Source organism: Amblyraja radiata, chromosome 8 (assembly GCF_010909765.2).
Source record: "Amblyraja radiata isolate CabotCenter1 chromosome 8, sAmbRad1.1.pri, whole genome shotgun sequence".
In the NCBI taxonomy this organism is placed as follows: Eukaryota; Metazoa; Chordata; class Chondrichthyes; order Rajiformes; family Rajidae; genus Amblyraja; species Amblyraja radiata.
In genome coordinates, this window is record NC_045963.1 from 31,460,106 (window position 1) to 31,484,547 (window position 24,442).

General features: G+C 40.6%; 1 long non-coding RNA gene across 1 annotated transcript in view; it reads left to right on the forward strand.

Annotated features, from left to right (window-relative positions):
- LOC116976028 overlaps positions 1–24,442 on the forward strand; it is a 34,888-nt gene that overhangs the window by 4,344 nt on the left and 6,102 nt on the right. The window contains exons 2-3 of the long non-coding RNA XR_004412852.1: positions 417–671; positions 9,768–9,855. This is a non-coding gene — a long non-coding RNA (uncharacterized LOC116976028). The remainder of the gene's footprint in view (positions 1–416; positions 672–9,767; positions 9,856–24,442) is intronic.

Here is a 24,442-nt window from a genome sequence, read left to right on the forward strand (position 1 = left end):
CAACGAATCAGAAAACAGTATATTTGGAGGAATTGAGTTTTGAGGAGAGTTCTAAAGGACGTGAGAGTAAGAGCTTAAAGTTCCCATGAGTAGAATTGCATTATGAAACAACCTCAGAGCTGCTGGACTTTTAAAGTAATTGTATTTAAAATAATTTAAGTATTAATTATTAATTTAGGCATACATATTATATTATACCAAATGTGGATTTTATGTCTGCTTGTAAGATTTAGTTCTGACATCCAATTCCAGTTAAAATATTAATTGCTTTTCTTCTACTAGCCTATGGTGTGGTTGCAACAAATGCTGTTTCTATTTCCATATGTTCTACATGGATTTCTTAAAATCTAATTTAGATCTTTAGTATAAATTCTTGTATTGACAGCTTCAATTCAGCTCATGTTATTTGCTTCCAGGAGACGCCATTTCCTGGAAAATATTCCTCAAAACTTTATACCCAAGAGGGACTTCTAAATCCAGTGAAACGAACATTTAATTTTGAAAGGAAAGAGAAGAGCAGTTCCAGTACATCAACATCACAGTCAGGTGCACAGCTGACCAAATCTGTTCCGAGTCCATTACCCTTAACTGAGGTGCGGAGGAATACGTCTCCTTTGAGAGTTCTTAGAAGCACTACCAGACAGAAAACCGTGCACCCTGTACCTCAAAAGGTATGGACATATGAATTTATTCTTCAATCAACTTAATGTTGCTGTAATAAATATGAACATGCGAAACAAGAGTAGTAGGTAACTTGGTCCTTCGAGCCTATTCATCAGGATCACATCTGACCTACCTCAACCCTATTTTCATGCACTTTCCCCCATATCCCTCAATCCCCTTGCTATCTAGAATTCCATTATTCACTGTTTAAGTGAACTCAATGACTGAGCCTCCACAGCACTCCTAGGTAGGGGATTACAAAGATTCACACTATCCACATCCTCATCTCAGGCCTAAATGGCAAATCCGTTATTCTGAGAATGCCACCTAAGATTATAAGATATCCGTTTTTTGCTTCAGCAACTTTTTCCTGGTACTACTTTTTAACTAACACTTATTTTCTCCAATTTCATATTCTCACTTGAACCTCTGTTCTCTGGTAATTCTGGTAAGTAGTAGGTGTCTTCTTCCGTGAAGGTGTTTAATTCATCTGACATTTCTTATTCCGCATTACAAATTCTCGGGCCTCTGAAAGGAACCAGCATTTGCATTGCATATCTTCATTATACATCCAGCTGTTATAGTCTGTGGAAAAAAGTGAACTATCAAAACCTCAAGAAAAGATGTGCCCATTAACTCAGACCAAATGGTGTGCAGTTGATATTTATACTAGTACTACCTATTTATTCTGAGTTGCAACAAAGTGAATAATATTCTAGTCAGTCTCTAATTATTCTTTTATTACTTTCTTTCTTGGCCCCTATTAATTAGAATTTGGCAGAAGATAATTATTTCCCATTTGTAATCTTTTCATAGAATAATTATTTCCCGTCTAATCTTTACTCTTAAGTATTTTATATTTTCTCTAATGGATGCTAGAGGTGTTGGCTCACTGGTGCTGTTTAAGTTTCTCCTAAACAGTCACTCCTCACTTCAATTCCATTGTGCTAAACAGCCATTCTTCAGGTGTGACCATGTATGATGAACGTCATTGTACTTTTTTCCCCAGCATCTGAGGAGGAAAAACAGCAATCAGCGCGTAATCCTGTTCTCATCCAGTGTCACTTCCCTGCAAAGATCACTAGGTAGCAATAATTCTTTGGATTTGGAATGAAGGAATAACAGTGTTTCCATTGCTACCTTGTATCCAATAATCAACCTATCTGAACCTCTTCCTATCTGAAGTTGAATAGCTGTTTTAAAAAACAGTTAATTAACATTATCATTCTACACTATAAGCAAATCTCTAGCCCTTCGGATGTAGTGTTAACACTGATTCACCACATACAGATGCTTCCTGACCTGTTGCACAATTTCAGAATTTTCTCTTCAGATTCCAGTATCGGCAATGTTTTGCTTTTGAAATGGATTATTCAACATATTTCTCTGCAATTATATCTGCATCTGAGGATAAACCCTAAATCACTGTCACATATTTATTATGCTAACACAGCATTCTAAAAGCAGAAGACAATCCATGTTTCCTTCTCACTGTATTTTCAAAGTTATTCAGTATTTTAAAGAGTCTGTTTCTCCATAAAACAAAGTGGCTGTTTATTAATGCCTATGTCCCTGGAATAGTCACCAATTTCCATTGCCATTATTGCGTGTTTTATCTTTTGCAAGGTCGGCTACAACCAAGCTTTGGGCCTCATCTACTCTAAACTCACTAAACACACCATCTGGTGGGAACACACCACTATCCATCAGAAACAGATAGAACTAGGATGTCATTTCTCTATTTAAGGCTCCACCTGATTCACTGTGCTGGACCGGGGACCAGATGGAAACATTGCCACAACATAAGTGAAGTAAGCAGGGACGGGTCAAAGGAGCAGTGTCTGTATTTCAACATTAAAATGGAGAGATAGAGCCACCCCACACACTGCAGAGTCTGATGATTCAGGCAGCACACTGAAGAGTACATCCAGTTCCCTTCATGGTGCAATGTTTTAAAATGCACCCACTGGATCTTGGTGCTTTCGGCTTTCTGCCTTTTGGTTTTCTGCTGAAACATGTAACCTTTGTTTTTACTATTTTTGATTCTAATTCACAGGGCAAGAGTTTTCACCATGTTGCATATTATAAAATAATAAAATTTGTAGCGGTTCAGTTTGGGTAATCCATTTTAATGAGAGTGAGATATTGGAGCTGCCAATTAGCTTTCATTCACTTACAGAGTTGAATGAGTAATTTTTTTGTACTGTAAAATATATAATTTATAATTATTTTGTCATGCATGTTTGAGACGTGGTCACTTCAGAATAGCAGATCATTTGATTAGACTCACTCCTAAAACATACTGTAGAAACAAACTGCAGATGCTGATTTATATAATTTTTTTAAAGTGCTGGAAAGCGGGTCAGGCAGCATCTCTGGAGAACATGGATAGGTCCTAAACGTACTGTGGTCTGGTGCGAATTAAGATTGTCATATTACTTTGGGCAATACTGAGCTATTTTGTAAGTTTAATGACTGGATACACAGCTCAAAGCTCCACAGTGGACAAGCCTGACATGCATTAATTTGCAGCATCTGTCATATTTAGTCATCCAGAAGCAGAGAAAAATAATATGCTGCAGTAGAAGTAAACCCTTCACAGGCATCTTCATCAAGAAAAAAATACTATGTTGTTTCTGACTAGAGTCTTGTGCTGTCATGTTTTGGAAAAAGCATCATGGTAGGAACAGAATTGGATTGAAGTGAACATTACGGATTTACAGCCAAGATAGGATAGGGTTCCATCTTTAATTAAAGCAATTGTGTAGTACAATTTATCGGTATGAAAACTCTGCAGTAAATTGGAGGTATTTGCTTTATTTGATAATCAGAATCTGCCAAGATCAGATGCATCAGTGCACAAAACATTCATTAGAATGTACTTGGAGTACCGTGTGTAGTTCCAGTCAACCAAATTTAGGAAGGATGTTGTAATAAGGGGAATACTGAGGAGTTTGCCTGGATCAGAGGACTTTATTTGTGGGAGAGATTGGATGGGCTTGGCTAGTTTTTCCTGGAGTAAAAGAAGCTAAGGGTAAACTGGAAGAGGTATATAATATTATAAGAGGCATAAATAGGGTAGATAGTCTGAATCTTTTTCCTGTGGTAGGGCTATCAAACATTAAAGGGCATTGAAGTGAGATGAAGGAGTTTAAATTCTAAAGATATGCCTTATTCTGAGGCTGTGTTGTCTGCTCCTAACTCTCCCACGAGTGTAAAACTCCTCTCCACATCCACTCTAGGCTTTTCATTATTTGGTAGGTTTCAATGAGATTCCCCCCTCAAGCATCTAAACTCCAGTGAGCATAGGCCCAGAGCCATCAAACGCTCCTCATATGTTAACCCTGATATGTAATTTCTTTGTCAAAGGACATTGTTGGTCAGCATAGGAATCGGCTCTTTGGTCCACCATGTCCATCTGCTGTAATTTCATTTGCCTACCTTAGGTCTGTATCCTTCAATGCCTTGTCTATTTAAGTGTCTGTCTAAGTATCTCTTAAACATAGTGATTATGCCAGATTCCACCACCTCTAGCTAACGTATTGCCAATATCTATCACCCCTTGAGAGTCGAGACAAGAGTCAAGGGCGTTTTATTGCCATATGTCCCAGATAGAACAATGAAATTTTTACTTGCCGGGTAAACAAGCTCAGCCTATCCAGTTTCTCCCCCAAAATTGTCCTTCAATCTATGCATCATCCTGATGAATCTCCTCTGCACTCTCTCCAGCACATTCTTTCTATAATGTGGTGATTAGAACTGCACACAGTACTCCAAGTGTGGTCTAACTTTATGTTGTAAAGTTGCAACATAACATCTAAGCTCTTATATTCTGCACCACTCCATCAATCTGTTCTGCCAATTTCAGGGAACGATGGACTTGGACACCAGGTCACTCTGTTCATGAACATTCTTCAGTGTCCCACATTTACATTTACCCCGGTTGTTGATCAGAGCCACCTGTGGTGCTGCTAACTTGGCTACAGTTGCTGCCTTTCTCTGAGACACACCACCCCCTGCAATAGTATTCCCTCACTCGCAGCCTCCCCCCCCCCCCCCATACTCGCACAGTAGTCGTCCTGCTAGCTCCATTGTTTGCATCCATATATCCCTTCGTTATCACTCCTTCCACAGCCAACAATGGACTATTGTGGGCTCCACCTTTCCTTGGTCATCAGTGCCGGTTCTGATTTGTACTGAACCTTTTCATGCTTCTACTTTCCCTCTCCCCTGACTCTCAGTCTGAAGAAGGGTCTCAACCCGAAACGTCACCTATTCCTTTCTTTCCATAGATATTGCCTGACCCGTTGAGTTACACCAACATTTTGTGTCTATCTTCGGTATCCAAACCATAAACTGTTTGAGAGGGGAATGACCAGAGGGGATTCCTGCATTCTCTGCCTGTCCTGATGGTCATCCAACTTAATTATTTCTATAACAATGGCAGGACCTTCTGTCTAAACGTACTATCTATCATATTTTCTGCATCCCGGATACTTCACGGTGAGTCCATCTGGAGACTCAGCTGCTCTCTACAGTCTGAAAGGAGTTGCAACTGGATACAGTTCCAGCTGGTAGAATCACTAGAATCTTTGGAAGTGTCCCTGATCTCCCACATCTGGCAGGAAAACATACCATTACTCTAGCTTTCCATATTTCTTTTAGAAATACAGCATAGAAACAGGCCCTTCGGCCCACCAAGTCCATACCGACCAATGATACACTAGTTTTATGCTACACACTAGAAATAATTTATTGAAGCCAATTAACCTACAAACCTGCACCACTTTGGAATCTGGGAGCACCCGGAGAAAACCAATGGAATCACAGGGAGAATGTACAAACTCCTAACAGACAGCACCCATAGTCAGGATCGATCCGAGGTCTCTGGTGCTGTAAGGCAGCAACTCTGCCATTGCGCAACTGTGCCACCCCCATATCCTTGATCTAGTCACTGCTACTAAACTAAGAGTAACAAAATCTATCCTTGTCACCAGATTTGGATAAGGTCCAAAATAACCAGTTAATTCCATGATGTATTGCTCCCAGAAACGGTCCCAAATTAATTCCATGAACTTGTTCTCAAAAGCTACATTTTCCTGTTAATTTGTCAAGTATATATGGAGATTGGAGTACTCATGATTAACAAATTAACAGGAAAATGTAGCTTTGAGAACAAGTTCATTTCCTACAAGCTTTTCCTATTTTTCGATTAATTCTCCCACCAATTTTGTTGTTTCCAGTTGGGACCATATGGTCATGTCACATCTTGTCAATTGTTATCTTCACCCTATCTAGCTTTACAGAGTGGAGACAAAAACATCTCAGCAATTTTAGTGATCTGACTGGTTATCTTCCCTTTACTAAGAAATAAGCACAGAAATTATTTGTGTTTAAGAAATTTGAATCGAGTAATAAACTCAATTCAGAACATGGTTATAAGTCTTTCACTTCTTTGGAATAAATTTGGATGATCTACAAGAAGCTCTGATACAAAGCAATTACATGGTAGAGACATTACTACATTGTCACTGGGATGAGTTCATGCAACGTTGTTAGTCTAACACTGGTGAATTTCCTGTAATGTCCTTCCACAGTAAGTCACAGGATGTAGAGTTTTATAAAGGCAACAAAATGTTATACCATATATAGCAGAATGTGGCTGTGATTTCCTTTAAATCTGATAATTCTTGAAATAAATTGTTAATTTGTAGATTAGAAGCTTTCTTTGATTAATTTACCCGTTAATCAGTGGTGGCTCTAGGCTCTGTTTAGAGGCAACACAAAAGCACTGCAAGTCAACATTGCAATGCATCTGTCAAAGTGCATAAAATGAATTGTTCCAGTGTTAAGAACTACTGTGAAGTAACTTTAGACCTTATATCTGCACTTCATTTGAAGATTGTAATTACTTTTAGTTTATTTTGCTGGTGAAGTAAATTAAACTGGAACCTATGCAAATGTACCTATAGGGTGATTTCACGAAAGGTCACTGGAGCGTAAATCCCCACTCACGTGACCGAAAATTTTAACTGGGGGACAAGCGTCACTTCCGGTACATGTTAGTGGATGGGAAAACACGCACTTTCACACCCGTTAAAAACATCGAAAACGGCCTGTTTTTGAGCTGCAATTAACTGTGCTAGTCGGGGTGACCGTGAGGAACAGCTACCTAAATTTAAGTCCAAAAAAAAGATAGAAACTAAGGTAAATACAAGAGGGAGCTGAAGGTGTAAATACAGCGGAAGTTGATTGTGGACATTTTTCGTGGACATTTAAAGATCCAAAATATCGGGAATTATCGCGTTTGCTCGCTGCATTTCATCAAAAGTGGCATTATTGACTTTGTTATCTTTATTCATTTGTTATATGAAAAGTATTAAAAGTTAGAAACCCGTCAGTAAAATTGCAAAATCGCCCATGGTTCTCGGGTGGGTTTAACATGCAAAATGAACACGCTTCTGAAGCTCCATTTACCATTTAAATAATCGTAAACTCTCAATGCGTTTGGAAATACATTTTACTGAGATGCAAGCTTACGATTATTTAAATGGTAAATGGAGCTTCAGAAGCGTTTTCATTTTGCATGTTAAACCCACCCGAGAACCATGGGCGATTTTGCAATTTTACTGACGGGTTTCTAACTTTTAATACTTTTCATATAACAAATGAATAAAGATAACAAAGTCAATAATGCCACTTTTGATGAAATGCAGCGAGCAAACGCGATAATTCCCGATATTTTGGATCTTTAAATGTCCACGAAAAATGTCGGCAATCAACTTCCGCTGTATTTACACCTTCAGCTCCCGCTTGTATTTACCTTAGTTTCTATCTTTTTTTTGGACTGTAAATTTAGGTAGCTGTTCCTCACGGTCACCCCGACCGGCTCACTTAATTGCAGCTCAAAAACTGGCCGTTTTCGATGTTTTTAACGGGTGTGAAAGTGCGTGTTTTCCCATCCACTAACATGTACCGGAAGTGACGCTTGTCCCTCAGTTAAAATTTTCGGTCACGTGAGTGGGGATTTACGCTCCAGTGACCTTTCATGAAATCACCCTATAGTCAAGAATGAAACAGAAACTGTACAGGAAGTAAAATCTTGCAGGAAATGAATAATAGCACATTTAGTAAGCCAAACAACTTTAGACAATAGGAATTATTATTAACACGGTAAATTTATCTTCCATTTTGTAAAGATTTATCAATGAATTTTTGCAGGACAATCTTTCCGTGCAATCATACAACTTAAGATCTCCTATATTTGAAAAGCCATCAGCCAAGTAAGTGTGGCTTCACTCTTCAAGAAAGGTACAGAGCTAACCGGGTTAAACAAGTTACAGCTGTGAAGTCATTTTAGATAGATCAAATTTTGGTTTCTTCAGACATATTACACTGTTCTTTTCTCCTTGAAAGCAATGATACCATCATTTACTATCATCTTGCTGTTGCCATCTCTCAAGATGCCTTGCTTCCTGTAACCACTATTGCCTCCTTCGCTAATACTGATCATATTTCCTGGTTTAGCCATAGTTTCCCATTCATTTAAAAAAAACCTAATTCTAATTAAATCATGATTACACAATAAACAATAATTTACCTCAATCCATAATTTACCAACATCAGCGGATCTGAGTTTTAAAGTGAATTCTGCAGTGAGAATGATCTTAAGCTTTTGTTAAATGTAAACCTTTATAATTTTATCCCAAAGTTAAAAAAAAACAAACATTTATGGAAAGTGGGCATCAGTGGCAAGACTAGCATTTATTTCCGTCCCCTGAATATCCTTGAGAAGATATCTGTGGCTTGCACAATGGGCCACATAAATATTAGTAACATAATGGCCAGACGGGTAAGAACATAGATCAGAGCACAGTACAGCTTCGATTCACAAAGTCTGTGTCAAGAGTCAAGAGTGTTTTATTGTCATATGTCCTGAAACGGAACAATGAAAGTTTCACTTGCAGCAGCACAACAGATATGTAAACATTGTACTCTGAAAAGCCCATAATAAACATCAAAAAAGTTCAGTATATATTTTTCAAAAACCCCACAGATAAATAAATCAATGACAAAGGACATTTATTGTCACATACACCAATTGGTGTAGTGAAATTTGTTTCCCCCTTTCCCCCCCCCCTTCCCCCACCTCCCATATAAAAAAACTAGAAGACCTCCAAGACAAAACACACTAACACACTAAAAATAAAAAAAGGTTTATAGGACGAAGAGCTGCAGGCAGGGGCGCCCCCACTCGACTCCAATAAAAGTGCAAAGTCAAAAATAATACCCCCGAGTTGACATAGTTCAGTCTATTTGGAGGCTGAAGTGTTTAATAGCCTGATGGTTATAGGGAAGAAGTTGCTCCTGAACCTGGATGTTTCCGTTTTCAGGCTCCTATACCTTCCCAATGGCAGGCGTGAAATGAGAGTGTGATCAGGGTAGTGTGGGTCTGATGATGCTGGCTGCCTTTTTGAGGCAGCGACTCATGTAGATCCCTTCGATGGTAGGGATCTACATGAGTACCCATAATGCACTGGGCAGTGTTCACCACTTTCTGCGATCTTTGTTACTGCCAATATAATATCATAGTGCCAAGATAAACTGCCCTCATCTGCCTGCACGTGATCTATATCCCTCCGAATCGAAGGGATGGCAGATTTCCTTCGCTCAAGAACATTGGTGAGCCCGGTTGATTTTATGATAATTCCTATGAAGAGTATCCACAATTGTAGTTATAATGTTTATTATGATATTAAACATTATTCATTGAAACATATGCTAAATTAAAATGATGAATTCATTTGACTAGTGACTCAGTGATATCATTCTGCAAATAATGAAGTACCATTATCAATGAGTTTAGCTTCACTTGTCTTCTGCTCTTTTCATTGCAGCAGTAGCTCTGGATCATTTAAATGTAAAATCTACTTAGTTGTTCAATTCAGTGATGCAATTCTGCTGATAATCCTAAACAATTTGACCTCTACTGTTTGGGAAATTGGTATTTTCTGTTGGAATTCAACAAAGGTAATTTGGTGATTCTGATGATTTGAGCATTAAAATTAACGATGGTAGTTAACAATCTTGTACATTTCTTGCAGGGTTAGTAAAGGCGGTTTCTTTTCACCAACCAGTCAAGGTTCATTTCGATCGTCTGTCAAGCGTTTTCCAACCATTTACTTTGTTCCTGTGAGTACCATGTAATATCACCAGTTGCTCACTTTAATGATCAGTTTGAAGTGGACAAGGCTTTTTCTTGAGTAAAACACAGTGTGCTGTAGTAACTCAGATTTATTCAGTAGTAATCAATAGTTGTGCATCATCTGCTTCATCAGTTTATTAGGACATAGATAGTTAAAATTCAGTTTGAATGATTGCAAGGACATTTATCACTATTGTACAATGGGTCATCAATTAATGCAGGATGTATCATTGTTTGGTGGCTCATAGCAGATTCTGCTGCACCTGGTAGTTGTGAAGCAATATAAAGTAGGCAAACATTTAGTTTAAGATATGAGGTTGCTTAAGCTAGAAATTAGTACCATGGTTAGTGTATTAGTGTTTAAGTTGAGCTGTGGCCCTGTACTAGTATTCTGAGTAAGTGGATTTTGGAGTCAAATCTTTTCTGATGAATTGAACATTAAAATCAGCAATGAATACTCTTGTGCAGCACAAAGGGAAGGCATCTTGTTGGGTTTGGACAAGGTAGGCCGATGGGCCTGTTTCAGTGCTGTATAACGTTATGACTGGTTCATATACTGAAGTGGGCCATGTACAATGAGTTTTTATTTCATTTTGAGGGTAGAAGGGTGTGTGGATTATGGTACATTTGCAGCCTAGGAATAGGATAGATCACAGCAGCAATGACCACAATTCTGATCATGTGGAGAAGGAGATAAAATGATGAGGTGAACGTGAGTGAGTTATTTCTTATCATAAAAGGTCTTTTGTACAAAGTTAAAAGGGCAAGTGCTATAGATATAATAAAATTGAGGTAATGGAAAATAGATAGTGCACCTTTGGCCTACATTTTACTCCACCTTTTCTTAAAAAGTGAAAGTGTACCATACAGTAAGTATAAACATGCTGTCCTTTGCACCAAGCTAAGAGTAAAGTTGCCTGACAATTACATCATAAACTCAGCAATTTATTTTATGTATACTTTTCAAAAATGATCAAGGGTTGTTAAATTTGTTCATGGGATGTGGAAATTGCTGAGTTTGCGGGGCCAGTCTTTGTTGTCCACCTCTAATTTGTCTTGAAATGAGTGGCTTGCTTAGTTATTTCATTCGTTTTCATGAGGCAGATGTGTTCCTAAGGCCTGGTTTCATGCCAGATCACATAAGAGCCACATTTCCTTCCCTGAAAGATGTTTAAAGCTAGATTTTGTTTTAATATCAGTCTAGTAGTTTCATGTCACCTATGACCACTAATAAGATTGTATTTAATTAATTAATATAACTTCTCCAGTTGACTTGGTGAGACTTGAACTCATATCTCTGGATCATTGATTTACTCATCAGGATTACCAGGCCAGTCATATTTACCATCGATCAATGCTAGCATACGTACCACTATACTGTCAGAAGAAATGGTCTAGTGCTGATACATCACCCATTCCTTCTCTCCAGAGATGCTGAATGCCCCGCTGAGTTACACCAGCATTTCGTGTCTACCATTATACTATAATGTGGCGGTGAGAAGCAAAAATATACTGCTTTGAATTATGTGAAGCAACTCATTTAATTAAAGTTCCAATGATAGATAAAATAGAGAACTTGCCAATCTTAGAAACATAGAAAAATAGGTACAGGAGTAGGCTATTCGGCCCTTCGAGCCGGCACTACCATTCAATATGATCATGGCTGATCGTCCAAAATCAGTACCCCGTTCCTGCTTTTTCCTGCTTTTTCCCTATATCCCTTTATTCCGTTTGCCCTAAAAGCTAAATCTAACTGTTCATATTGTTCATTAATTTTACCCTACTTAAATTATTGTGCAGAAGTCTGGGGTAATAACTATAAAAATTCGATACACTCATTAACCATGATGCAAAAAAGAGCAATTCGTATTATCCATAATGCTAAGTATCTGGGTCATACGAATCCATTATTTTTAGTCAAAATTATTAAAATTAGAAGATTTGGTTACATTCAAAACAGCTCAGATAATGTTTAGGGCCAAAAATAAAAATTTACCTGGAAACATTCAAAAATTATTTAACGAGCGTGTGGGGGGTTACAATTTAAGAGGAATATTTAACTTTAAGAAACAAAAAGTCCGTACGACTAGAAAAACCTTTTGTATTTCGGTTTGTGGAGTAGGAGTGTGGAATAAATTGAACGGGGAATTAAAGCAATGCACAAACATGAATCATTTTAAAATGATATATAAAAAAATAATTTTCAAGGGGTACAGGGATGGAGGGGATGGTTGACAAGTGGGGGTTAATGTTTATCTATTGCTTTACTATTGTTTACTTATGTTTGGGTACTTCAGATATGAAGTTTGTATGTGCATAATAGTTGTATGTATATATATGTCTGTAGGTATTATGGGAAATTGCCTAGGGTAGTATTATTATTAGTAATTAATTGATTTTTAAATATGGTAGAAGTGTTGGGGAAAAGGGGTGAGATTTAATAAGTTATTCTTCTTCTCACTCCTTTTCGAGCTTGTACAGACACAAAGTTGGACATTGGAACTTTGCTTTTGTTCTTCTCATTGCTTTGTAAATATTGATTGTAATGTCCAATTGTTTGATAATTTCGATTTTGTTACTATTAATGTCTTTAATGTCTTTACTTGTTCGGAATAAATAAATAAATAAATAAATAACTCTCTCCTGAAAACGTCCAATGAATTGGCTTCCACTGCCTTCTGTGGCAGAGAAATCCACAGATTCACAACTCTCTGGGTGAAAAGGTTTTCCTCATGTCAGTTCTAAATGGCCAAAACATGGACAAATGGGATTGGCCTAAATAGGTATCTTGGTCAGTATGGATGAGTTGGGTTGAGGGGCCTATTTCCATGCTGCATAACCATATGAATCTATACATTTTGTAACCTACAAGGCTATGTTGCAAAAGCTGACAGTGGAATTAAATGTTTTTACAGTGGCATATAGATGATGGGACAGCTATGCATGAAAATTAAGCTTTCAGCCTTGCCAGCAGCTGAATCTCTGGGGCTAGTTCCCCAGTTACCATCCAGTGAACCCTGCTGAATAGCAGGTCACACAAAAGGAGGATGAAGCTTAATTGTACATCATTGTTAAATAACCTGCTGACACTCATTTTCTAACACTCACGAAGAGCTGTTTATTTGTTCATCATGTATGCTCCATGCATCACCTGAAAAAATCATAAAGGGAAAGAACAAGAATGCTAATGTTCAAAATACTTTTCACTCACACATACTACACTAAGTGTATTCAGTTGGGCAAACTCTTTGAGAAAGCTCTCCTTGTCTCCTCCCCTCTTCTCTCTTGACAATAGATTCTGTTTCTGGGCTACAGTTCCACAGATACCAACAATGTTTCAGCGTCCTAACTATTTTTCATGCGTGAGAACAGAAATAAATATTTGTATGGTTTTCACCTGAATTACAGTTCATCAGCTTGTTACCGTCACCTCAAGCACCGAGCACAGTTGGTGTCTAAGATTGTAACCTCCTGATAGATGGCAATAATGTCAGAAGGAGCTACAAATATCTTTTAGTGAAGAAAGGTCTCGACCCAAAATGTCACCCATTCCTTCTCTCCAGAGATGCTGCCTGTCCCGCTGAGTTACTCCAGCATTTTGTCTATCTTTTGTTTAAACCAGCATCTGCAGTTCCTTTCTGCAGATATCTTAAACATACACACACCCCTTTTGTTTCGGGTGAATTATTGTGGTTTGCACACTATTACCAATTCCCTAAACTCAAACTGGCCAGAATCTGTGACAGTCCTGAGTCTGTTGTTATCTTTCTCTAGCCATTGCTAGGGTAATTCTTTATCTTTGCATGGTTGTTCTCCAGTCTCGACGCTCCTTGGTGTCCCCTGCTACTGACTGATATAGGTCCACTGCTAGCTTCATTCCAACTCCTTGGTCACGAGCCAGCTCGCATTACGTTCGGTCAAGGTCCGACCATCTGTTGCTATGATCCTGACAGCTCAACCCCCATCCTTCATCTTAGTGTAGTCATACATCTGGCTTTCTGCTCCCACATCCTACTTATTAGACATAGTGGCGCAGTGGTAGACCTAGGTTCAATCCAGTCTCTTCCAACATTCTAAAGACGTTCAGGTTTGTAAGTTAATTGGTTCTGTAAATTGTTCCTGGTGGGTAGGATCTTCTTCTTATCTAGTCCACACACAAGATTAGAAGTTGTTCAGCCAGAGCTGAACACACTTCTCGGCATCTGCATACAATGGTGTCTTTTTTGTGCGTGGTGGTGGAAAGATTGGTGGAAACAGGGCCGCGACGTGAACGCTCTTTCCTTTACCCCAGTGGGTAGGATAGAACTAGTGTATGGGTGATCATTGTTCAGCAGGAACTCGGTGGGCTAAAGGGCCTGTTTCAACGCTGTGTCATTAAACTAAACTAAACCAATATCTTTAGGTTCAATCCCCATCAGCCTCTACCTGGTCACGAATCTGATGTCTTCAGCTCTCTTGCTCATGGGGCTAGAACCAGGAGAAGGCCACAAACCCGGTCAACCCCTTTCCACTATGCAATGAGATCATGTTTGATCTGACCTAACTCCTTTGTACCATTTCCTATAATACCTTTATTTAACAAAAGTTTATTAATCTCAGATTTAGAATTAACAACTGACCCAGTAAAGGGCCTGGCCCACTTTTATGGGCTTTTTTAGGCGACTGCCGCGACTGTCATAGTCGTTGAAGGTCACCGAAAAACGGGCGACTGTATGCCCCTACGACATACAACAGTGCATACAAAAATATAATAACATTAAAATTTGAATTATCTATAATATAACTTTAACATACAACTGTGCATACAAAAATGTTATAATAACATTAAAATGTAAATTATTTATAATATAACTTTAATGGAATTCATCGATGTCATCACCAGCAACTACCTACATCATCCTGGTGACATCACCTACATCATCCTGGTGACATCACCTACATCATCCTGGTGACATCACCTACATCATCCTGGTGACATCACCTACACCATCCTGGTGACATCACCGACATCATCCTGGTGACATCACCTACATCAGGCTACCCCCATTGGCATCAAGACAACGGTCCCCAAAGGTTTTGAACATTTCAAAATTCTGCGGCGACCAGAAAGACTCTAGGACACTTTGGGCGACTGAGGAGATCATACAGTCGACACCTCGCCGACCAGGTGGCGACAACCTAGTCACCTGTAGTCTCCTAAAAATTCATCTAAGTGAGGCCCTTAACTATGCCTTATGCAGAACAAAGACTCAAATTTTTATCACCTTCTGCATGGAGAAAGAAAGACTTGCATTTATTCCAAAATGTTCTACAGCCAATGAAGTGCATTTTGAAATCCAATCAAGCTGCAACATAAGAGAAATACGGCCATGGGCAAGCAAGTTATCACAAATTCCGATCAGTTAACAGCCATAAAATCTATTATATAATCTGAATTGTTGATCAAGGGAAAAGTATGGCCAGAACATCAGGGGTAATATCCAGGAATTTTGAAATAGTGCTATGGGACGTTTTAAAGTTCCTTGGTTCAGCATCTCAGGCAAAAGAAATGTCATCCTTTGCAGTCTGGCAGGTATCTTTAGCAAGTGGGGACAAGACATTCCCCTGCCTTATCACCTCACCAGTATCTCTCTCCCCGATGGCAACAACAGGGATTGGGTTGATTGCATCAGAGCAGGGAGCGCTGACAGGTTCATTCTCTCACACACTGACTCTGTGAGACTATGTGCAGGCCACTCTTCTTGTGCCTCTGCTCTCCGATCACAGCCGTTCCTACAATCCTCTCCCACACAATGTTTTTGTTCATCTCCGAATGTACAAACAAACAGTTTGCGTCACAAACATTTTTCTGGAACAGAAACCTGTCCTAACTTGGGGACTTCCTCTGCAATGAAATGGTGACAGGTTAAGCGAAAGATTGCAGAAGCTACAACATAAGGACATTTTTGGGTCCTTTATATGATACCAAGAAAGATAACAAACCGGTTCAGCAGGTAATGAAGAGGTCAATGGAATGTGAATGTGAATTCATTTCCAGAGTCCTGCTCAGATTGTGCAGAGAGCTGATTCAAGATGGATAGACACTTGAGATTAGGAGCTTGCCAGCCCATTCAGCTCCAGAAACAGTGAAGCAGTCTGAGTGCCAGCAATTGGTTCAATCTTTATCTACCCAGTCCCTTGGGAGGAGGGGCACGCTCAGATCATATGATGTGTCCAGTCACACTCGGGAACATAAGAAAATAGGAGCAGCAGTAGAACACCACACCCGTCTAGGCCACCAGGCCCTTCAACCAACAAGGTCCCTCAGAAAGACACCAAATCAGCTCTCACCAAGAATATGCCCCACTGCCACCACTCAACCAACCATTCTTTGAGCATTTCAGCAGTTAAATGTGAGGTTAAAAAAAAAAATTCCACCTTTGTTGAAGTTCACACTGCCCAAAACAAGTTTGGTAAGCTAATCATGTCTTCTGTTGAAGCTGGGCCCGAGAGTACACAGTGTCTGCAGCTTGTTGTAATTAATTTGTTTTGTACACAGACTGCTGCTTTATGAAAGGACAGGGATAGCACAAACAGAACCTCATCTGCACATGGTTCGTTAGAAGTCATTACATGAAGGCAGTGATGTCACCACTGGGAAAAGCTAAAAACATCCATCAATCATTAAAAGGCTCCCAGCTCTTAAAAACAAATAATTCACTATTTTGCTAGTAAGTGAATATAAAATTGTGCAGTAAATTGTCTCTCCCATGCATGGTAGGAAACCAATGGACATTTGGGGTTTGGCAGATAAACCGCCAAAAATAGATCTCTTCAATTACTGGAGATTGGACTAATTTTCCTGTTTTTCACTCTCCCCACTAACAGTAGACAAATATTTGTATGTTGCTATGGGAGTCAAATTGCAGTGGAGTAACATAAATAAAGCAAAAATGTTCTCCTGAACCAGGAGTGATCTATGAAACACACATATCACCAATCGCATGATCACTATCAACTTGGTGTTACATTGACATACCAGATGCACGTTCTGGAAAGACCTGTGTTTGGGAGTTGACTAACTAGTGAATAATAAGTCCTTGGCTGAGATGTAGAATGTATAGGAGCAAAGTGCCAGAGTCTGATTTCAGAACTATAAGCAAAATACGGTGTAGAAATAATCAAAGGCATTGGCTTTATGTGTAGGAAGGAACTGCAGATGCTGGTTTACACTGAAGATAGACACAAAACGCTGGAATAACTCAGCAGGACAGGCCGCATTTTTGGAGAGGAGGAATGTGTGATGTTTCGGGTCAAGACCCTACTTCAGACTGAGAGTCAGGGGAGAGGGAAACTAGAGCTAGGGAGGGGTACAAAGGGTATGTAAGGTGTGAAAAGGACAGATCATATCAGATGATGCTTAAGGACAATGCTTCATTGTTGGCTGAGGGGAAGGTGACAACGAGGCATAGGAACAATAAAATGAATCGGGACACTGAAACTAGTATGAGAACTGGGGTGGGGGCAGGACGGAGAGAGGGGGAAAGCAAGGAGTCCACACCTAGAACAGTGGATACAGTAGATGCAGTTGGAGGAGGTTCAAGTGAACCTGTGCCTCACCTGAAAGGACTGTCGAGGTCTTTGGACAGAGTCGAAGGAGGAGGTATAGGGACATGTGTTGCATCTCCAGCGGTTGCTGGGGAAAGTGCCTGGGAAGGGGGTGGTTTGGTTGGGAAGGGACAAGTTAACTAGTGAGTTGTGGAGGGAATGGTCTCCTTGGAAAGCGGAAAGGGGTGGAGATGGGAAGATGTGGCTAGTGGTGGGATCCCGTTGGAGATGGCAAATATGTTGGAGGATTATGTGCTGTATGTGACAGCTGACGGGGTGAAAGGTGAGGACTAGGGAGACTCTTTCCCTGTTGCGACTGGGAGGAGGGGGAGCAAGGGCGCCGCTGCAGGATACCGTGGAGACCTGTGTGAGAGCCTCATCTATGATTGAAGAGGGGAATCCCTGTTCCCTAAAGAATGAGGCCAGTGTGGAACACCTCATCTTGGGCGCCAATGCGGCATAGATGGAGGAATTGGGAGTAGGGGCTAGAGTCTTTGCAGGAGGCAGGGTGGGAGGATGTGTAGTCTAGATAGCTGTGGGAGTTAGTCGTTTATAATAAACGTCAGTCGATAGTCTATCTCCCATGATGGAGACGGTGCGATCAAGAAAGAGAAGGAGATGTCAGAGTTGGTCCAAGTGAATTTCAGTGCAGGATGGAAATTGGTAGTGACTTTAAAAAGTCTGAGTTCTGCATGGGTGCAGGAGGTAGCACTGATGCAGTGGTCAATGTAGCAGAAATAAAGTTCAGAGATAGGGCCAGTGTGGACCTGGAAGCTTACAAAGAAGCAGGCATAGCTGGGCCTCATGCGAGTGTGATTTGGAGGAAGTGGGATGAGTTGAAGGAGAAGTTGTTGCGAGTAAGACCAGTTCCGTTAGGCAGAGTAGAGTGTTAGTAATGGGAAATTGGCTGGTTCTGCGGTCGAGGAAGAAACGGAGGGCTTTAAGGACTTCCTGGTGTGGAATGAAGTTGTAGAGTGACTGAACGTCAGCAGGTTTCCAGCCAGAAAGTGATCCAGAGACTTGGGCTTTATCTAAGTCCTGTCAAATGACTCCAGTTTCTAATCCTTGTTACAACTTCAGAGAGTAGGCAACCCTTAAAAAGTTTCTCCAGTGATGGCAAATGGGTAATTTTCAAATAAAGGATGTCTGTTACTGTTTTACCAGGATCCTTTAACAGACTGTGGATACTGGCAAATGATAGGGCCATAAGAATAATCTCAAGAGCCAAGAGTGTTTAGTTGTCATATCACCAATACCAGAATAATGACATTTTTACTTGCAGCAGCATAAGATGTCTAAACACAGTACACATACATGGCATAATAAAAATCAATAAATTAAAAAAAAATATTCCTTTTTATAAAAAAATCCCCCAAACCCTAGTGCAATCAAGACAGTTTGTAGTTCATAGTTTAATTGATATTTATAGTTCAAGAGCCTGATGGTTGTTGGGAAGAAGCTGTTCCTGAACCTAGAGATCATGGTTTACAGACTCGTATACCTTCTTCCTGAAGGCAGGAGTGAAATGAGTGGTGTCGGCCATGGTGGTGTCGGTCCTAGATGATGCTGACTGAGGTGGGGTGTTCAGTATCCATGTTGGACTGATCCCTCTCAAATTTAAACAAAAAACTGTAAATGTTAGAAATCTGAAACATAGACACAAAATGCTATTAGGCTCCATTTCTGAAAAGAAGCAGAGTTAATACTTCAGACCTGAAACCTAGTCACTGCCTTACCTAACAGCTGCTGCTGATCTTCAGTTTATGATTTTCCAGCAGCTATGTGAAAACCCAGCTGTAAGACTCCTGAGGCTCACCACGAAGCTGCAAGATTTCAATTTATCTAAACCTTTGAATTCAAATACTCTCCATTCTCAAACATTTCCACCACCTTCAATATGATCCCACCACCAGTCACATCTTCTCATTCCCACTCCTTTTCGGTTTCCGCACAGTGGTACAGCAATAGAGCTGCTGTCTTACAGCGCCAGAGACCCGGGTTTGACCCTGACCACGGATGGAGTTTGTATGTTCTCGTTACCGCATGATGTTTCTCTGGGTGCTCTGGTATCCTCCCACATTCCAAAGACATACAGCTTTTTTAGGTTAATTGGTTTCTGTAAACATTGTCCCTAGGGTGTAGGATAGTGTTAGTGTATGGGGTGAAGGCCTGTCGGTGTGGACCCAGTGAGCCGAATGTCCTGTTTCCGCACTGTATCTCTAAAAAAAACGACTACTCCGTCTGCAACTCCTTGGTTTACTCATCTCTTCCCTCCAAAACCACCCCTTCCCCAGGTCTTTTCATCTTCGGCCTTTTGACCAACCATCTGCCAATCAAAACCTCCCCTCACCAGTAGCCATCTATCATTTGCCAGGCTTTGTCCTACACCCGCCTCACTTCCAGTCTTCTCCTCCCTACTATAATCAGTCTGAAGAAAAATCCTGACCCAACATGTCGCCTATCCATCTTCTCCAGAGATGCTGCCCTGACATGTTGACTTTCTTTAACACTGTGTCTTTTTTTAAATCCAAATATCACCGTGGCAAAGTTTGAAATTCTTTGGCCACGATAAAACCTGATTACCACGACCCCCAGCTGATTTGTGTTACTGTCTGTTTAAGGTGATTGTAGTTCTGCACAGTATGGTTTCTCCCCAGTGCTCTCAGTGTTACCACAAATGGGCAGAAAATGCCACTGGTTTTCCCAACACCCTGAGTACAAATCTAAAAGGAACATTGTAGTTTAAACAAGTGATCTGCACAGCTATCATCCAGTAATTTTTCTGAGAAAATCCCATTGGACCTCTGGCAAAGGTCTTGATGAGCCATAATTGGTAAATTACTGCCGTTCATCCTATGTTCTTGCCAACTGTCCTCCACAGACACAGAATCACCTCACTACCTGGGGAGGAATGGCAATAAGATGAACGCCTGAAATGTACTAGTTACAATCTTTTCACTCTGGCCTGATCTGTACGGAGAAGTTGAGCAGGCTAGGACTTTATTCCTTGGAGTGCAGGAGAATGAGGGGTGATCTTATAGAAGTGCATAACATCATGAGAGGAATAGGGTAAATGCTCAGAATCTTGTACCCAGAGTAAGGGAATCAAGAACCAGAGGAGATAGGTTTAAGATGAGGGGGGGAACCTGAAGGGCAACCTTTTCACAAACAGGGTGGTAGGTATATGGAGCGAGCTTCCAGAGGAGGTAGTTGAGGCAGATACTATCACAACATTTAAAAAACATTTGGATAATTACATGGATAGGAAAGGTTTCGAGGGATATGGCCAAACGCAAGCATGTGGGACTAGTATAGATAGGTCGACGTGGGCAGGTTGGGCTGAAGGGCCCGAATCCATGCTCCATGACCATGACTTACTGTTTGAATTTTACCTTCTTGTGATGTTCATATTGTAGGTTAGGGTTAATTTTGCAGCTGTATTACCAAGAGAAGTCAGTCCTGACATTTGAGTAGATTTATTAATGTAATATGTAAGTCTGCTCTCTTGTGAAAGCTCAGAAGATTCATTATCCAGACGACATCAATTTGTATTGTACCAGTGCAGCTAGATAAAATCTGAATGCCCTCAAGCATGTGTTCAGTCTGTTCCCACCATCGCTTCCTATGGTAAATTCTTCATTTTACATTCTTTCTTTCATGAAAATATTGTCTTCAAATCCAGATAAAAATTAAAGTTACGTCTGGAAGAAAATACACTAGTTACAATGGATGCTATGTATTTAGTTTGTTTTAGTTTAGAGTGTGAAAACAGGCCCTTTGGCCCACTGAGTACACTGGTTCTCGATCACCCATACAACAGTGCTATCTTCCACACTAGGGGCAATTTATGGAAGGCAATTAACCTATAAAACTGCAAGTCTTTGGAATGTGGGAGGAAACCAGAACGCCCAGAGAAAACATACGGGATCACAAGAAGAATGTACAAACTCTGCACAGACAGCATCCATTGCCAGGATCCACCCTGGGTCTATGGTGCTGTGAGGCAACAGCTCTACCTCTGCACCACTGTGCCTCCCTTACATACATTTCATTTGTTTCTTCACTTTTTGTACTGATATAATATGTTTTCAAGTTCTACTTGTTTACTTTGCTCGAGTGAAAGAAATAAAAGTACAAATAAGTTGTCAGGGCATCATGAAGGGCATTGTGGCCAATTATATATATTTTGAAGCATGGACACGATACGACAGAACTTTATCTATCCCAGAAGGGAAATTGGTCGCAGTGAGATAGTAAATCCTGTGTCCAGATTTCAGGCTCCAGCGAAGAGTAATATGTTAATGATCAAATAATTTGTTTTGGCGATGTCATCTGGGTTTGGAAGCTCCGCTGTTTTTCTGTAGAACTGTCATGGGATCGAAAGCAGACAGAGCTATGATTAAGCACCCTATCTAATAAAGACAGCAGCTCTGACAGTGCAATGCTCCTTTGTGGCTGCAGGCCTGAATGATGTGCTCAAAGCTTGGGCACTGGATTTATACCTACAACCTTGTGGCTGAGAGGTATACTAAACGGTCAAGGTTTTTTTGTTAATCGTGCACTCGAAAGAAGAGAAAATCCTTTAAAAATGAGAGATTGGAGCATTAAGCAAGGTGTTATATTTTTATGCAGACGACTGCATTGGTGCTGCATCCTGCACCCACACACTGACTTCATCCATTTCACCACTAACATCCATCCGGCACTCAAATACACCTTGACCATTTCCGACATTTACCTAACATTTCTTGACCTCACTATCTCCATCGCAGGTGATAGACTACTGACCGACATCCACTATAAACCCACTGACTCCCATGGCTATCTGGACTACACCTCTTCCCACCCTGCTTCCTATAAGGACTCCATCCCCATCTCCAAATTCCTCCGTCTACGCCGCATCTGCACCCAGCATGAGGTGTTCCATACCAGGGCATCGGAGATGTCCTCATTCTTCAGGGAACGGGGGTCCCACTCTTCTACCATAGATGAGGCTCTCACCTGGGTCTCTTCTATGCCCCGTGACTCTGCTCTCACTCCCCATTCGTAACAAGGGCAGAGTCCTCCTTGTCCTCACCTTCCACTCTACCAACCGTCACATACAACAAACAATCCTCCGACATTTTCGCAACCTCCAACCAACTTGCGTAAGGCTCCAATCTCTCATTTTTAAAGGATTTTCTCTTCTTTCGAGTGCACGATTAACAAAAAAACCTTCACCGATTAGTATACCTCTCAGCCAAAAGGTTGTAGGTATAAATGCAGTGCCAAAGCATTGACCCCACGAGTTGCCACATCTTCCCATCTTCTCCCCTGTCTGCTTTCCACAGAGACCGCTCCCTCCGTAACTCCCTGATCAATTCGCCCCTTCCCTCCCGAACCACCCCCTCTCCTGTCACTTTCCCTTGCAACCGCAAGAAATGCTACACTTGTCGCTTTACCTCCCCCCTTGACTCCATTCAAGGACCCAAGCAGTCTTTCCAGGTGCAGCAGAGGTTCACCTGCACCTCCTCCAGCCTCATCTATTGCATCCCCTGCTCCAGATGTCAGCTGCTCTACATCGGTGAGGCCAAACGTAGGCTTGTCGATCGCTTCGCTGAACACCTCCGCTCGGTTCGCAATGACCAACCTGATCTCCTGGTGGCTCAGCACTTTAACTCCCCCTCCCATTCCGAATCTGACCTTTCTGTCCTGGGCCTCCTCCATGGCCAGAGTGAGGACCACCGTAAATTGGAAGAGCAGCACCTCATATTTCGCTTGGGCAGTTTATACCCCAGCAATATGAACATTGACTTCTCTAATTTCAGATAGTCCCTACTTCCTCCTCCCCTTCTCAGCTCTCCCTCAGCCCACTGATTCCTACTCTTCCTTTCTTCTTCCCGCACCCCCCCTAATCTCACATCAGTCTGAAGAAGGGTTTCGACCCGAAACGTTGCCTATTTCCTTCGCTCCATAGATGCTGCCTCACCCGCTGAGTTTTTCCAGCATTTTTGTCTGCCTTTGTTTTATTTTAAATGCCTGATTCAGGAAAATGCAAGAGGTGAGCGAGTCACTATAACGAGTTAGCTATTCACCTCCAGCCATTTGAATAGAGTTTTATTCATTTGCAGGATGCAATAGGTAAGGAAATTGCTTTATTTTTTTTACCCTTTATAGATAGATGTTCAAGTTACTAAGTAACACAGTTGAACAGTACGACTTTTTTATGTTACGTACAATATAATAAACACATTTACAACTTAAAAGACATTTGGACAGATATACAGTATACAGCAAATGGAACTAGCCCACAATGACATCTTGGTCAGCATGGAGAAGATATTTGGATGGGGTTTAGTGGGAAATGGGCCAAATGCAGGCAAATAGGATTAACCCAGAATGGAAACTTGGTCAGTATGACCAAGATGGGCCAAGGAACTTGTTTCCATGCTGTATAGCTCTATGACTAGTACAGAAACAGGCCCTGCGACCCACTTTGTTCACGCAGACCATTAAGTATCCATTATATTAATCCCATTTACCAGCACATGGTCTCTTTATAAACAATAATTTTTTGGTTAATGTTCTAGGCTCACTTTACTTTTGTGAATAATCTGTTATTGCCTTGTGAGTTCAGCATTTAATGGTAGTAAGTGGGGCAAGGTAAAAAAACATTGAAAAATAATCAGTGTCACAGCAGATAGAAACCCTTGTTCAGGTTAACAGGCACAAGTTTGCACCATGGCTGTGCACCCACTGGTTTCCCATTTGTAGAATAATATTGGCAGGGAATTAAAGCAACAGTTCAATGAAGGTCCTGACATCCGACAGGATAGCCAAATGGATCAAAATTCCTTAAATATAAAATTTTTACTCACTGTATTTGATATTGTTGAATGTTATTGTGCTGTTGAATATATTATTGTGCTTGGTCCAGTCCAAGGTATATACAGAGCCTCAGAATAAAAGGACGTACCTTCGGAATGTAGTTGAGAAGGAATTTCTTTC